This window comes from Coregonus clupeaformis, chromosome 20 (assembly GCF_020615455.1).
Source record: "Coregonus clupeaformis isolate EN_2021a chromosome 20, ASM2061545v1, whole genome shotgun sequence".
NCBI lineage: Eukaryota > Metazoa > Chordata > Actinopteri > Salmoniformes > Salmonidae > Coregonus > Coregonus clupeaformis.
In genome coordinates this window covers 17,607,952-17,623,427 of record NC_059211.1, presented here as the reverse complement: position 1 = coordinate 17,623,427, position 15,476 = coordinate 17,607,952, and the positions used below count along the sequence as shown (strand labels likewise).

At 43.5% G+C, this 15,476-nt stretch overlaps 1 protein-coding gene and 1 non-coding gene across 2 annotated transcripts in view; one reads left to right on the top strand and one right to left on the bottom strand.

Moving 5' to 3' along the window:
* Nucleotides 1-15,476, top strand: part of LOC121532926 (glutamate receptor ionotropic, NMDA 3B) — a 118,930-nt gene that overhangs the window by 51,258 nt on the left and 52,196 nt on the right. The window lies entirely within an intron of this gene.
* LOC121534367 lies at nt 3,023-3,075 on the bottom strand. Its single transcript, XR_005994599.1, has one exon. It is a non-coding gene; the product is annotated as a U7 small nuclear RNA (small nuclear RNA).

Sequence of the window (15,476 nt, the reverse complement as noted above, 5' to 3'; positions counted from 1 at the left end):
AAGCTCGTCTTTGATCGTTGATATCTCTGACCTGAGATTGGTAGAGAGACAGTCAATTTTTCCGAAAATGTCGGTTTTGAGGGTGCCTATCACGGATTGCAGCATCTCCACAGTCAGTGTTTCCGTGGGGCCGGCATTGGCAGCGTTCGGTGGCGGGGGTGAGTCGGGAGAAGTTGCAGGCTTGTTGCGGCCTGCTCTTGCAGACTCTGTTTTTGGCCGGGTTGATGTCATTACGAATTTGAATTTATTAAACTTGAACTGAGTTGTTTATGGGTCTCTTCAGACGCCTGGGCAAACAGAAATGTATGCAATTTTGCAAAGTTAAATATATAAATTTGGTCACTAACTCAGGAGCTACATCCTTGGCTTCCAACAGCGCCCCCCTGTTGTTAAAGGTTAACACTTCTGGAGGTGTCTTGTCATAAAGGCCTCTCTGAGTTGCACACATGTCTGCTTAGACCCACAGTGTGTGATGGGAAGAACATGTTGAGCCATTCAGAGAGAGACCGGCTGTAATTACCTATGTGAGGATCTAGAGAGGCCCTAAATACCTCACCTGCCAGCAACCAATAAGCCACTCTCCCTCCCCTGTTCCTAGGTCTCCTCCTTTGAGCTCCATGTCTTCCCAGATAAATTCCCCCACTGACGTTTCATCTTGGCAGTCCCTTCCCTCCATTTTCCAATCCCAGTAATCCATGTGTACTGGGATTTGGGCTTTGTGCAAAGTCTGCCTCCGCTTGATCCCATGTGTGAAGTGTCACCATGGAATGGAGAGAGGGATATCCTATTTTCCCAAGACTTACCATACCCATGGGCTTCATACATCCAGTAATATAGCTAGCTCCATTTTCCACCGTTAAGGCTGTGGGCTTTGTAGCGTAGTTTTCAGTGCGAGTGAAGGCAGGTGTTCAGCTTGATACAGTACTCAACAGCTGATTCTGATTCTCCCGGCTCCGTCAGTGCCAGTATCAATTGAAACACCTCACAGCCGGTGGTGTGTAAACTGACAAAGGCTGTTATTGGGATGACTCGTACTAGGGGTGTGCCGACATGGCCATACTTGCATAGCCGCAGAAACCCCCTGAAAAATCATAATAAAATAAATCTATATATATATATATTCACAAAAGTAGTGCACTGGGCCTTTACTAGTCCTGTATTAGTGGACTGATATAGCCTTAGGTACCGCAGGCATTACAAAAAAATTGTAGCACCCCCATCCCCAGACTATTTCCCGCGGCTATGCATACTCGTTTTCGTAATCCTATCCGTAAATTGACAGTTGATAGTCGGATTGGATGATACTTGTGATCTGAAAAAATTGAAATGTTTTAATATGGCTAAGTAGATGTTGGCAAAATAGGCTACCTATCTCCCTGCAGGTTTATAGACCAAACAAGTTGCAGATTAGGAGCCGCGGAGGGGAATGTGTGTGTGTGTGTGTGTGTGTGTGTCTGTGTCTGACCTGTGTCTGTGTGTCCTCAATTTGCAGCGGGCAGACAGGTTTAGTATCAGTCAGAATGCACGTCGGTGTTTCATTTTTTTCCCCTACCCTCGCCCCACTTGTTAGATATTCTGCACATTTTGATAGCTTGATGCCATTTTATGTATCATAGTAGCAGGCTAACAAGAAGCAGCAGCAGTCTGAATGATTAGACCGAAACAGAGAAGTGAAAGTGATCGGGTGAAATTATAAATCGAGTAGACAGAGAAATACAGCTTACCTCTATCCAATAAGAGGAGCAGGATCAACGTACAGCCCGCCTTTCTCTTTACAGACAGGCAAACTAGCCTGACATGAGAAAAATGTGTGCTGGCACCCGAAAATGTATATTGTTCCGATCATGGATAATTACCAAAAATACTCAGATCATAATCATATGCAAAAAATTGCCCATATCCGTTACGATACTCATTTTGTCCGACTACTCAGCACACCTCTACTGGAGACAGCTCTGCAGAGTGGTCACTAGCTGGCACAGCCACAAAGTCATACAATCTGATACTAAACCTTAACCCTAACCTTAACCACACTGCTAACCCTAACCTTAAATTAAGACCACACGTTTTTGTTTTCATTGATTTTTATGATACAGACAATTTTGACTTTGCCCATCTAGTGGAAATTGCTCAGTTCTGCCTTCATGACAATAAACGTCAACCTGCACTGTAAACACGGTTAAGAAAAAGATGGAGGTTACCTGGAGTGTGGGCCTTATTGAGGGGCATTCTCACCCTTTATGTATGATATGCTTTGTTTCTTCTCTTCAAGTGAAAGAATGTCACATTTTCATTTTCTTGTATTTTGGGAAGGAAATAGGAAACAGCTGTAATATCACTTAGAGTTGAATTATTGAACGAGTCTGCTGTTGTGGGAGAAATACCTAAATGCTTTATTGTGTCTTCTCTGAGCACTTTAAATACATTTGTTTCTCTTTCCGTGAGAGAGCGTTGTGCAAAACGAGGTTAGCCAAAAGGTAATCTCTGCGTAATGGCAGGTGATAAACATAACGTTGACAAATGTCTTGTTTTATACGCATAGCATAGCATAGCATTAATGTCAGCCCGGTAATTGATTTGTTTAATGCTTTGACATCAATAAAAACATTGTATCAAAGGTGATATACTCTGTTCGATTGTTCCCCCTCTAACCTCATTCCTGGAACATGATCTCTTGACAGGAGGATTAAATGTTAGATTGAAAACCCCATCAATTCCCATTAATCCATTTGTTTTAATTGGGGTTTTGATAAATACACAAAGGAATGAACAATAGATTACACTGAAGCAATGAACAGACACATTTTGCCCTCCCTACAGGCTTGTCTGTAACCACATGAAAAAATACTATAGTATAATATAGTTTAAATACTGTACTATTACTATTTATATACTATAGTATTCATTGTAGTATTTTTGCGGTTTTGACTGTAGTATACTGTAGTATTTACTGTAGTGTTTTTGCGGACATTACTGTAGTATGCCTATAGTGTTTTAGTTTTATTATCTTTGACATAAAAGCAGGGGCTTTCTCCTTGAGGAAACCCCCTGGACAAATGCTTAAAGAGCACATTTTCCATAACCTCTCAATGAGGTTTCCATAATCTCTCAAAGAGTGCAGTGTATAAAGTAAGAACATCTGCTGTCTCAGCCACTGCCTGTCACCAATGGAGTATCCCAAGGCTCGATCCTAGGCCCCACGCTCTTCTCAATTTACATCAACAACATAGCTCAGGCAGTAGGAAGCTCTCTCATCCATTTGTATGCAGATGATACAGTCTTATACTCAGCTGGCCCCTCCCCAGATTTTGTGTTAAACGCTCTACAACAAAGCTTTCTTAGTGTCCAACAAGCTTTCTCTGCCCTTAACCTTGTTCTGAACAACTCCAAAACAAAGGTCATGTGGTTCGGTAAGAAGAATGCCCCTCTCCCCACCGGTGTGATTACTACCTCTGAGGATTTAGAGCTTGAGGTAGTCACCTCAACAAATACTTGGGAGTATGGCTAGACGGTACACTGTCCTTCTCTCAGCACATATCCAAGCTGCAGACTAAGGTTAAATCTAGACTTGTTTTCCTCTATCGTAATCGCTCCTCTTTCACCCCAGCTGCGAAACGAACCCTGATTCAGATGACCATCCTACCCATGCTAGATTACGGAGACGTAATTTATAGATCGGCAGGTAAGGGTGCTCTCAAGCGGATAGATATTCTTTACCATTCGGCCATCAGATTTGCCACCAGTGCTCCTTATAGGACACATCACTGCACTCTATACTTCTCTGTAAACTTGTCATCTCTGTATACCTGACGCAAGACCCACTGGTTGATCCTTATTTATAAAAACGTATTAGGCCTCACTCCCCCCTATCTGAGATACCTAATGCAGCCCTCATCCTCCACATATAACACCCGTTTTGCAGTGCTTAATTTGTAAATCTGGAGGTCCCGGAACATATAGTGAGGGGGGGTTATCCAGGGGGCTCTGAGGTACCGGAGCATATTGAGAAAAAAAGTGTCAAACACAATTTAGCAGAGCAGCAGACAGAGTAAACAGCCAAGTAGCCTACTATCTATGGTGGTGAAATGGACAGCACTCTCCAAGGTGCTGATTAATTCAAAGCATTTTAGACATCACTGCAGTATACCCACATACTTGAGTATAGCTGCGGGGCTTACACAAGTCTGAATTTCTTATAGCCTAATTTTCGAGACATCAATGTACAGCAACATTTTTAGACAACACAGCAGATCACCCGCCATATGCACACATACTCAGCTGTGGGGCTTACAAGACCTGAATTTAATATAATTTTCAAGACATCAATGTAGCAGTAGAACAAATATCACAATATCGGAATTTAACTTCAAATAAAATAAATCAATGTAGGCTGTTAACTTACTGTACATTCCACCCACTCTTTTGCTAGTTTAATCCCTCCAGTCGTTTCTAGACCCAAGCCCCCTACATTTCTGCATGTTATACAGCCCAGCTTTGAATTCTTCATGACAAGCCAGGGGTTATACGTTTTCTTGTTCTTGAACTGCAAATTGCACCTGCTCCTTGCACTTCGTTGGTGGATGCACTGCCCATCTCCCCCCCAGCTCCCCGTCTCCCTCTCCCGCTGAGTCTGACTCGCTAGTAGGCCTACTAGCAAGTGGAGGTGCCAGTGTTGATGCTGAACTGGTGGGATTAGCAGCGCTGCTAGCTAAGGCATTGCCATCAGGAACAGTTTGCCCCTCACTCCTCTCCTCCAGCACAGTTTGATTCACCATCTTTCTCTGGATCTTTGGACTTTAAAAATGTAATCAAACTCGATTGCCTTTTCTTATCCATTTTTTATTTTGCTTTTCCACGATTCAAATTCAGTAGGGAGACGACTAGCCTAGGCTACGTGACGTGATTACGTAGGGACCTCTTCATTAGCTGACCACCACTACCAAGACCTGTGTCAAGATCAGTTATTTACGCCACTGGCCCTCCCCATAACCTCTATGTACAAATAAGCGAGCAGGTCTGGAATCAGTGTGGCAGGATAGGATGATTACACAGAAGGATCACCGCACTTTTACATTATGGTCTTTTTCTGGGGGGCGGGAGAAATAACAAGGAGGCAACTTAATTTAACGCTGATCGCTTTTATTAGAATGTTTACAGTGTGTACAGTGAAAAAATTAATAAATCATGCCGCGAGAGGTCAAATTAAGCACTGCTGTTTTGCCAGTCACATTCTGTTAAAGGTCCCCAAAGCACACACATCCCTGGGTCGCTCCTCTTTTCAGTTCACTGCAGCTAGCAACTGGAACGAGCTGCAAAAAACACTCAAACTGGACAGTTTTATCTCCATCTATACATTCAAAGACTCAATCATGGACACACTTACTGACACTTGTGGCTGCTTCACGTGATGTATTGTTGTCTCTACCTTTTTGCCCTTTGTGCTGTTGTCTGTGTCCAACAATGTTTGTACCATGTTGTGTTGCTACCATGCTGTGTTGTTATCTTAGTTCTCTCTATGTAGTGTTGTGGTGTCTCTCTTGTCATGATGTGTGTTTTGCCCTACATAAAAAATAATCAGAGCCTCTGTCCCCACAGGAAGCATTTTGCCTCTTGGTAGGCCGTCATTGTAAATAGGAATTTGTTCTTAACTGCCTAGTTAAATAAAGGTTACTGTATAAAAAATAAAAAATGAAGGGGAAAAAAACTATGACTGTAGTCTGAACAGTTCAGAGATTCAGCTCTTTTCTATAACCTGTAGGGAACACAATATATGGTCTATACTTGGCATGTAGGTTTCTCACTCATGGGTGGCACAACTTGGGCCTATGGGGGAGGGGAACGGGTGGGGTATATCCGGCTCCGGTAAGACAAAGGGTGGCGGTCTCTGTATATTTGTAAACAACAGCTGGTGTACAAAATCAAATACTAAGGAATTCTCGAGGTTTTGCTCGCCTGAGGTAGAGTATCTTATGATAAGCTGTAGACCACACTATTTACCAAGAGAGTTTTCAGCTATATTTTTCATAGCTGTCTATTTACCACCACAAACCAATGCTGGCATTAAGATTGCACTGAATGAGTTGTACAAGGCCATTAATCAACAGGAAAACGCTCATCCAGATGCAGCGCTCCTAGTGGCCGGGGACTTTAATGCAGGGAAACTTAAATCCGTTCTACCTAATTTCTACCAGCATGTCAAATGTGCAACCAGAGGGAAAAAAACTCTAGACCACCTTTACTCCACACACAGAGACGCATACAAAGCTCTCCCTCGCCCTCCATTTGGCAAATCTGACCATAACTCTATCCTCCTGATTCCTGCTTATAAGCAAAAACTGAAGCAGGAAGCACCAGTGATTCGGTTAATAAAAAAAGTGGTCAGATGACGCAGATGCCAAGCTACAGGACTGTTTTGCTAGCACAGACTGGAACATGTTCCGGGATTCTTCAGACAGCATTGAGGAGTACACCACATCAGTCACTGGCTTCATCAATAAGTGCATCGATGATGTCGTCCCCACAGTGACCGTACGTACATACCCCAACCAGAAGCCATGGATTACAGGCAACATCCGCACTGAGCTAAAGGGTAGAGCTGCCGCTTTCAAGGAACGGGACTCTAACCCGGAAGCTTATAAGAAATCCCGCTATGACCTCCGACGAACCATCAAACAGGCAAAGAGTCAATACAGGTCTAAGATTGAATCATACTACACTGGCTCTGACGCTCGTCGGATGTGGCAGGGCTTGAAAACTATTACAGACTACAAAGGGAAGCACAGCCGCGAGCTGCCCAGTGATACAAGCCTACCAGACGAGCTAAACCACTTCTATGCTCGCTTCGAGGCAAGCAACACTGAAGCATGCATGAGAGCACCAGCTGTTCCGGACGACTATGTGATCACGCTCTCCGTAGCCGATGTGAGTAAGACTTTTAAGCAAGTCAACATTCACAAGGCCGCTGGGCCAGACGGATTACCAGGGCGTGTACTCCGAGCATGTGCTGACCAACTGGCAAGTGTCTTCACTGACATTTTCAACATGTCCCTGACCGAGTCTGTAATACCAACATGTTTCAAGCAGACCACCATAGTCCCCGTGCCCAAGAACTCTAAGATAACCTGCCTAAATGACTACCGACCCGTGGCACTGACGTCTGTAGCCATGAAGTGCTTTGAAAGACTGGTCATGGCTCACATCAACAGCATAATCCCAGAAACCCTAGACCCACTCCAATTTGCATACCGCCCCAACAGATCCACAGATGATGCAATCTCTATCGCACTCCACACTGCCCTTTCCCACCTGGACAAGAGGAACACCTACGTGAGAATGCTATTCATTGACTACAGCTCAGCATTCAACACCATAGTGCCCTCTAAGCTCATCACTAAGCTAAGGATCCTGGGACTAAACACCTCCCTCTGCAACTGGATCCTGGACTTCCTGACGGGCCGCCCCCAGGTGGTAAGGGTAGGTAACAACACATCTGCCACACTGATCCTCAACACGGGGGCCCCTCAGGGGTGCGTGCTCAGTCCCCCTCCTGTACTCTCTGTTCACCCATGACTGCATGGCCAGGCACGACTCCAACACCATCATTAAGTTTGCCGACGACACAACAGTGGTAGGCCTGATCACCGACAACGATGAGACAGCCTATAGGGAGGAGGTCAGAGATCTGGCCGTGTGGTGCCAGGACAACAACCTCTCCCTCAACGTGACCAAGACAAAGGAGATGATTGTGGACTACAGGAAAAAAAAGAGGACTGAGCACGCCCCCATTCTCATCGACGGGGCTGTAGTGGAACAGGTTGAGAGCTTCAAGTTCCTTGGTGTCCACATCACCAACGAACTATCATGGTCCAAGCACACCAAGACAGTCGTGAAGAGGGCACGACAAAGCCTATTCCCCCTCAGGAGACTAAAAAGATTTGGCATGGGTCCTCAGATCCTCAAAAAATTCTACAGCTGCACCATCGAGAGCATCCTGACTGGTTGCATCACCGCCTGGTATGGCAACTGCTTGGCCTCTGACCGCAAGGCACTACAGAGGGTAGTGCGTACGGCCCAGTACATCACTGGGGCAAAGCTCCCTGCCATCCAAGACCTCTATACCAGGCGGTGTCAGAGGAAGGCCCTCAAAATTGTCAAAGACTCCAGCCACCCTAGTCATAGACTGTTCTCTCTGCTACCGCACGGCAAGCGGTACCGGAGTGCCAAGTCTAGGTCCAAAAGACTTCTCAACAGCTTCTACCCACAAGCCATAAGACTCCTGAACAGCTAATCATGGCTACCCGGACTATTTGCACTGCCCCCCCACCCCATCCTTTTTACGCTGCTGCTACTCTGTTAAGTATTTATGCATAGTCACTTTAACTCTACCCACATGTACATATTACCTCAACTACCTCAACTAGCCGGTGCCCCCGCACATTGACTCTGCACCGTTACCCCCCTGTATATATAGCCTCCCTACTGTCACTTTATTTTACTTCTGCTCTTTGTTTTTCTCAACACTTTTTTTTGTTGTTGTTTTATTCTTACTTTTTTTGTTTAAAATAAACGCACTGTTGGTTAAGGGCTGTAAGTAAGCATTTCACTGTAATGTCTGCACTTGTTGTATTCGGCGCATGTGACCAATAAAATTTGATTTGATTTGATTTGATATATGCAAATTAAATACTTTAGTATTAATATAGATAATAAAACCGTAGTGTTTTTGCGGACACTGTAGTGTTTTTGCGGATAATACTGTAGTATTTACTATAGTACTTTACATTATACTACAAAATTATATAGCAAGTAATACAGACGATCGAGGGATAGTACAGTGTGTAGTATAGTATTCTACAGTATACTACACAATTCTAAAGTAAGCACTACATAATCGAGGGATACTACAGTGTGTAGTATTGTATTCTACAGTATACTACAACATTCTAAAGTAAGCACTACATGATCAAGGGATACTACAGTGTGTAATATAGTATTCTACAGTATACTACAAAATTATATAATAAGTACTACACATGATCGAGGGATACTACAGTGTGATGTATAGTATTCTACAATAAACTACAGTTTAATACAAAATTATATAGTAAGCACTACAGAATTGAGGGATACTACAGTGTGTAGTATAGTATTCTACAATATACTACAGAATTCTATAATAAACTGTAGTACTTTTTCATGTGTGATATTAGCTATTTTGTCGAATGATGTATAGACTTAAGTGTCTTTGGTCCCCATCATCAATAACATTTGGAATTCACCCCACAGTATGGGCTGCTTTCTGTTAGGCCGTTTCCCTAACTAAAGAGCTTTTTCCCTCCTAGCTATTATGGTAATGTTATTGCCTTTGCTTTCCAGCTTGAACATTTCCAAAATACACTATGTGCTTCTACAGAAGTATTGACTCAGGGGTGTGAATATTTATGTAAAGGAAATACTGTATATCTTACCAGCAGAATTGTAATGGCTATAGTGTTGTGTGCTCTGAAGACTCCATACATTGACTGCAGTTGGGTGCAGGTCATTTATCAAAATGGATAATCTGTAATTGTGTGTCCCTAAATAGCCTTTATATTCAAGCTTTATTTAATTAGTCATTTGGGGCCACGGGAGTCTTTAATATTCATATAGCAGCCATATGTGAAGGATCATTTTCCATGTGAGTATTAGAGCAAATCCTTTACTCTCCAGACGGTCATGGCTGTGTTATTGCTTCGAATTGGACTAATGGATGCTGCTGCAGCGCTTCGCTAACTGCTTTTAACGGAACGACTCGGCTGCCTCGACACTGCTGCCTGTGTTGCCTTGGGCCTTTTCCTGACTCATTCCCCACAGAACTCATGCATTTAACAACTGGGGTCTCATTGTCCCGCGCACTGAACATCAAGAGCCGCAAGCCGACGCGTTCCTTTAATTTTGACGGATCATCAGCAAGTCTGATTGCGACAGGTTTTTCCCACCACAGCAGTCTCTTACGAGATGAATTTCAGAGTTGGGGAGATTGGTTTGGCATACTCAATGCTTCACACATTCAACGCACACCTCTGTTATGTAAATACTCTTGTTTTTCTGTCTTTGGTTGTGATGCAAATGTTTGTAAATATGAGGTGATGCTAGAACAGGTAGTGACTCCAGAAGCATGGCCTCCCTGTCTGAACCTTTAGCCTGGGTATTGTCTTAATGTGGTGGAATAGAATAGAGTCTGGTCATACTTCAGTGGTTCCAATACTGGCCTAACCCAGTTAGCAAGCTTACGTTGGCCAATGAGCAGCCCGTCAACTGCAAAGGCAGTGGCCCGCACATGGCAAAAGGGGTCTGCATGCAAGTGTCTTGCTCAATTGACAATGAAACCCTTTCATAAACAAGCCATACAAAGCTGGTTACAATTTACATTTTATCCTCCAGAAAAGACAGAACAAATATTACAACAAATATTATGGTTAAACTCAAATATACTGATTGGTAAAGAAAGCATTATTTAAGAATTTTTTATTTAGAAAATATATTTATATTACACCATATATACAAAAGTATGTACACACCCCTTCAAATGAGTGGATTAGTCCATTTCAGCCACACCCGTTGCTGACAGGTGTATAAAATCGAGCACACGGCCATGCAATCTCCATAGACAAACATTGGCAGTAGACTGGCCTAACTGAAGAACTCAGTGACTTTCAACGTGGCATGGTCTAGGATGCCACCTTTCCAACAAGTCAGTTCGTCAAATTTCTGCCCTGCTAGCACTGCCCCGGTCAACTGAAAGTGCTGTTATTGTGAAGTGGAAACGTTTAGGAGCAACAACGGCTCAGCGGCGAAGTGGTAGGCCACAGAAGCTCACAGAACGGGACTGCCGAGTGCTGAAGCGCGTAGCGCGTAAAGATTGTCTGTCCTCGGTTGCAACACTCACTACCGAGTTCCAAACTGCCTCTGGAAGCAACACCAGCACAATAACTGTTAGTCGGGAGCTTCATGAAATGGCTTTCCATGGCCGAGCAGCCGCACACAAGCCTAAGATCACCATGTGCAATGCCAAGCGTCGGCTGGATTAGTATAAAGCTTGCCGCCATTGGACTCTGGAGCAGTGGAAACACTTTCTCTGGAGTGATGAATCACGCTTCACCATCTGGCAGTCTGACGGACAAATCTGGGTTTGGCGGATGCCAGGAGAACGCTACCTGCCCGAATGCATTGTGCCAACTGTAAAGTTATGTGGAGGAGGAATAATGGTCTGGGGCGGTTTTTCATGGTTCGGGATAGTCCCCTTAGTTCCAGTGAAGGGAAATCTTAATGCTACAGCATACAATGACATTCTCAACGATTCTGTGCTTCCAATTTTGTGGCAACAGTTTGGGGAAGGTCCTTTCCTGTTTCAGCATGACAATGCCCCCGTGCACAAAGCGAGGTCCATACAGAAATGGTTTGTCGAGATTGGTGTGGAAGAACTTGACTGGCCTGCAAAGAGCCCTGACCTCAACCCCATCAAACATCTTTGGGATGAATTGGAATGGCGACTGCGAGCCAGGCCTAATCGCCCAACATCGGTGCCCAACCTCACAAATGCTCTTGTGGCTGACTGGAAGCAAGTCCCTGCAGCAATGTTCCATCTAGTGGAAAGCCTTCCCAGAAGAGTGGAGGCTGTTATAGCAGCAAAGGGGGGACGAACTCCATATTAATGACCATGATTTTGGAATGAGATGTTCGACGAGCAGGTGTCCACATACTTTTTGTCATGTACTGTATGTAAATTAGATATTTCTGTATTACATTTCTAAAAACATGTTTTCACTTTGTCATTATGGGGTATTGTATGTAGATGGGTGAGAGAAAAAGATCTATGTAACACAACAAAATGTGGAATAAGTCAAAGGGTATGAATACTTTCTGAAGGCACTGTACCTTATGGGACAGCATACAGTGCATTCAGAAAGTATTAAGACCCCTTGACTTTTTCCACATTTTGTTACGTTACAGCCTTATTCTAAAATTGATTAAATCAGGTTTTTTTTCTATCAATATACACACAATACCGCATAATGACAAAGCAAAAATAGGTTTTTAGAAAAAAAATCTCAAACTGAAATATCATATTTACAGTTGAAGTTGGAAGTTTACATACACTTAGGTTGGAGTCATTAAAACTCGTCTTTCAACCACCCAACAAATTTCTTGTTAACAAACTATAGTTTTGGCAAGTCGTTTAGGACATCTACTTTGTGCATGACACAAGTAATTTTTCCAACAATCATACCGCTCAGGAAAGAGACGCGTTCTGTCTCCTAGAGATGAACGTACTTTGGTGCGAAAAGTGCAAATCAATCCCAGAACAACAGCAAAGGACCTTGTGAAGATGCTGGAGGAAACCGGTACAAAAGTATCTATATCCACAGTAAAACGAGTCCTATATCAACATACCCTGAAAGGCCGCTCAGCAAGGAAGAAGCCACTGCCCCAAAACCTCCATAAAAAAGCTAGACTACGGTTTGCAACTGCACTTGGGGACAAAGATTGTACTTATTGGAGAAATATCCTCTGGTGTGATGAAACAAAAATAGAACTGTTTGGCCATAATGACCATCGTTATGTTTGGAGGAAAAAGGGGTACTTGCAAGCCGAAGAACACCATCCCAACCGTGAAGCACGGGGGTGGCAGCATCATGCTGTGGGGGTGCTTTGCTGCAGGAGGGACTGGTGCACTTCACAAAATAGATGGCATCATGAGGAAGGAAGATTATGTGGATATATTGAAGCAACATCTCAAGACATCAGTCAGGAAGTTAAAGCTTGGTCGCAAATGGGTCTTCCAAATGGACAATGACCCCAAGCATACTTCCAAAGTTGTGGCAAAATGGCTTAAGGACAACAAAGTCAAGGTATTGGAGTGGCCATCACAAAGCCCTGACCTCAATCCTATAGAACATTTGTGGGCAGAACTGAAAAAGCGTGTGCGAGCAAGGAGGCCTACAAACCTGACTCAGTTACACCAGCTCTGTCAGGAGGAATGGGCCAAAATTCACCCAACTTATTGTGGGAAGCATGTGGAAGGCTACCCGAAACGTTTGACCCAAGTTAAACAATTTAAAGGCAATGCTACCAAATACTAATTAAGTGTATGTAAACTTCTGACCCACTGGGAATGTGATGAAAGAAATAAAAGCTGAAATAAATCATTCTCTCTACTATTATTCTGACATTTCACATTCTTAAAATAAAGTGGTGATCCTAACTGACCTAAGACAGGGAATTTTTACTAGGATTAAATGTCAGTAATTGTGAAAAACTGAGTTTAAATGTATTTGGCTAAGGTGTATGTAAACTTCCGACTTCAACTGTACATAAGTATTCAGACCCTTATTTACTCAGTAATTTGTTGAAGCACCTTATAGCCTCGAGTCCTCGAGTCTTCTTGGGTATGACGCTACAAGCTTGGCACACCTGTATTTGGGTAGTTTCTCCCATTCTTCTCTGCATATCCTCTCAAGCTCTGTCAGGTTAGATGGGGAGCGTTACTACACAGCTATTTTCAGGTGTCTCCAGAGATCTTCAATCGGGTTCAAGTCCAGGCTCTGGCTGGGCCACTGAAGGACATTCAGACACTCCTGCGTTGTCTTGGCTGTGTCCTTAGGGTTGTTGTCCTGTTGGAAGGTGAACCTTCACCCCAGTCTGAGGTCCTGAGCACTCTGGAGCAGGTTTTCTTTAAGGATCTCGCTGTACTTTGCCCCGTTCATCTTTCCCTCGATCCTGACTGGTCTCCCAGTCCCTGCCACTGAAAAACATCCCCACAGCATGATGCTGCCACCACCATGCTTCACCATAGGGATGGTGGCAGGTTTTTTCCAGACGTAACGCTTGGCATTTAGGCGAAAGAGTTCAATCTTGGTTTCAACAGACCAGAGAATCTTGTTTCTCACGGTTGAGTCCTTTCGGTGCCTTTTGGCAAACTCCAAGCGGGCTGTCATGTGCCTTTTACTGAGGAGTGGCTTCCGTCTGACCATTCTACCATAAAGGCCTGATTGGTGGAGTGCTGTAGAGATGGTTGTCCTTCTGGAAGGTTCTCCCATCTCCACAGAGGAACTCTGGAGCTCTGTCAGAGTAACCATCGGGTTCTTGGTCACCTCCCTGACCAATGTCCTTCTCCCCCGATTGCTCAGTTTGGCCGGGCGGCCAGCTCTAGGAAGAGTCTTGGTGGTTTTTTGGTACCCTTCGTCAGATCTGTACCTTGACACAATCCTGTCTCGGAGCTCTACGGACAATTCCTTTGACTTCATGGCTTGGTTTTTGCTCTGACATGCGCTATCAACTGTGGGACCTTATATAGACAGGTGTGTGCCTTTCCAAATCGTGTCCAATCAATTGAATTTACCACAGGTTGACTCCAATCCAGTTGTAGAAACATCTCAAGGATGATCAATGGAAACAGGATGCACCTGAGCTCAATTTCAAGTCTCATATCAAAGGGTCTGAATACTTACGTAAATAAGTTATATATATTTTTTATTAGCAAAAATGTCTAAAAAACAGTTTTGGCTTTGTCATTATGGGTTATTGTGTGTAAAAAATCAATTTTAGAATGAGGCTGTAACTTAACAAAATGTGGAAAAAGGGAAGATGTCTGAATACTTTACGAATGCACTATACCTCATGAATCTAATAAGATTGATGGCATTTAAATGTATATGGAATTCCATTTGCACAGTGTGTCTGTTCATGCTTGATGGGGAGAAGCCAGGGGCTGCCTTTCAGCTCCCGACTGTCGGTGCGCTCTGATGATCGGCCTGCCCTTTAGACTGGTAGTGACTGAGAGGAGGACTCCCACTGTTTCTGCTCATTCCACGGCATTAAATATGTACACAGACTAATGTCTATAACATCTGCCTTCATCTACTCATCTATCTTGTGAAGTTGTGATTACCTTAAATGACAGAATGTGAATAGATGATGGTTATAATGTATTTTTATTTCTAATGATTGATGAAGGTTATAAATGTATCCTCATTACATGTTTAGGGCCAGCAGGAAACTAGAAATCTAGATTGATCTCTTTGTCGTTTTTAGAACGTTGCCAAGCAGGAGGTGGTAATCATTGCCTGGTGGAAGGAAAGTTCGGATGCTGTTACTAGATTTCGAATGACTGTGAGGAAAACAAAACTTGTTTTGAGTTTGAAACTAAGGTGCTGTGTTTTATGGTGTACAAGTCGGATTTGTGTGTGGTGCAAAGTTTTTTTTTAAATGGGCTAACTCAGTGCTGTATAGAGTTGTTTAGAATGGAAATGTCCCTTTAGTCATTACATGGGCAGACCTGATTAATTTTGGATTGTTCAAAGGGTTAAGCTCTATTTATACACTGCAAAGGGTTAAGCTCTATTTATACACTGCAATAACATCCCCCCCATACAGTCCTAAAACCCCAAGAGAGAATAAAGCACCAACCATTCACTACGATTCATGCATTACATGTG